The sequence below is a fragment of the Fulmarus glacialis genome, unplaced genomic scaffold, assembly GCF_000690835.1.
Source record: "Fulmarus glacialis isolate BGI_N327 unplaced genomic scaffold, ASM69083v1 scaffold15494, whole genome shotgun sequence".
NCBI classification, from domain to species: Eukaryota; Metazoa; Chordata; class Aves; order Procellariiformes; family Procellariidae; genus Fulmarus; species Fulmarus glacialis.
The window spans coordinates 52,003-54,190 of record NW_009208863.1 but is presented as its reverse complement, the minus strand read 5'-3'; positions in this window follow the sequence as shown (position 1 = coordinate 54,190).

Here is a 2,188-nt window from a genome sequence, read left to right as displayed (position 1 = left end):
GCTCTTCCTTGCTCTTCTATTTTGCTTTCCACAGTAGGTGAATTTTTAGATTTAAGTCAAAAACAGGACATCAGGGCAAGAAAAGGGGTGGGTGAGAGTTGTCAAGAAAGGAGATACGGGGCAATGAGAGAGAGAGAAGCAACATGAAATGGAAGCTCAATGTCAGCTCACGCTTATGGGGCAAGTAATGAAATGAATTTGTCACAGCATCTACATCTGTATTGCTAAGGACACCCACCCCACAGGCAGATTCTCATCCCCTGACCCAGTGGGGATGAGCGGCTCATGTCCCACTGCTCCAGGGCACAGTGCCTGGGTCCACACAGCTCTCAGAGTGGCTCTCCTCTGAGCTTTTTTGAAATATTATTGTTTTTGTAGTGGTTTCTCAGGTCACAATGATGGCTTTGTCACAGCATGATGTTTCTGTAGCACAATGCTTAGGACATGTGCTGTGTGTTTTAAAACCCAGCGGGAGGGCATGGGGGAGAGCTCGTAGGCACCCAGTCTGATGGGGGAGATTGGGATGGAGAACAGCCTGATCCACGCTGCCTGCGGGGAGCCGTCCCTGGAGCACATTGTCCCCAGAACCACATCTGCTTTGCTTCAGAGAGGGTGATCTGATGCATCTGACAGCAGAGACATAGCTGGTATAAACCAGCTGAAGACGACACTGGAGGGATGCTCTGAGGAAGAGCCGTGTAAGCAGGAGTCCCCTGAGCAGTCAGGGGAAGGTGACACCAAGTCTGCTTGCAGCCGTGCCCAGCTCTGGGTGGTGTGCTGTGCATGGGAGCCTGCTCAGTGGAAAGGGACCTCATACCACAGCTACAGCCTCTCCGGGCTGTGGACAGGAGACTTGGAGATGTGGGCTTCTCGTTGAGATGTCTGGAGGAGAATTTACCAAAGTCCCCTTGAGGGAAAGATTTATGACAAGTGTTGGGTCCAGCATAGGGCACTGAAAGGAGCCGTGACAGGGAACAAGGTCAGTTCTCCAGCCTGGGCTAGACATGGTGTCAAACCAGATGGTTCAAAAAGGTCCTTCCAACCTTACAGTCTCTCAGGTGTCACTGCAAAGGCAGGTGAGAATGGAGGAGAAATTTTGGAGACGATGGAGTGAATTGGCAAACAATCATCCCTCTTGGCTCTTGACAGAGAGGCATGAGTAAGAAGGCGACATGCTGAGACTACAGGGGTTGGGGGGAGATTTCAAGGAGCAGCTGCAGAGTGAGGACTGTCACTGCAAAGTTTTGTCCTAATTTCTTTGGAAAACTGACCAAAACAGAGCCCTTGACGGCCTTAAAGCCTGAGGGTAGACATGGGTTTTTCACTTCGTCATTGTCATCATCTTCCTCACAGCGTCGCAGGACAGGGAGCCGCAGGCATTCCCCCCATGGACACTTTGGGCAGAATGCTGCTGCCTTATTGGTAGAAAAGCTGATGTTTCATGCTGCCTGAATGATTTATTCTGAGAGGAGACCGTCATTTTTCTTAGCTGCTAAAGCAACAATTGGAGGACTTAGGCCTCTTGTGAAAATGGTTATAGGTAGGGCTCGCAGCTCACACCTGGAGCTATGCCAGGCCCGGCATTCGGAAGCAGATGAGGCTGGCTGCCTTCATGTCTGTTCTCGCTGCCAGGCAGGAGACTGGGGACAATTTTCTGTGTGTCATGTATATTTGGCATGTGTGGGGCACAGGAATATTTGCACGCACATGCTCAAGAGGATGGGCGTAGAGATGCAAAAAGGTACGGGTCCAAGCTGTAAACGCAACTGCCCCCCTCCACCAGTGCACTCTAAGCATAGACATGCAAAATTTGAATTGTAGCATCATCACTCCTGGGAGAGAAACTCGGTTTGTGCACAGCTGTTTCCAGTTCCAAATGCTCAGAAATACGTTATAATTGGGCTTTGGATCGAGCCAGAGGTCTCCTTCACTCCCTCTGTTACCACTAGCTGATACCAAGGGTGCAGGAGACCACCAAAAAGCAGCACAAACAACAAAACAGTTTGATGGCTACCTGCCCTTCACTGAGCATCTGCATGGAGTTGCACAAATTCCCTTGTACAGAGGAACTGAGGCATCTGAGGGTGCAAGTCAAGAGAAAGAGGAGGCAAAGAGCCAGTGAATGGTGAATCTCAGAGATGGGTCTGGGAACCTTGCACTTGCTGTGGAGCAAAGAGGGAGTCACCCT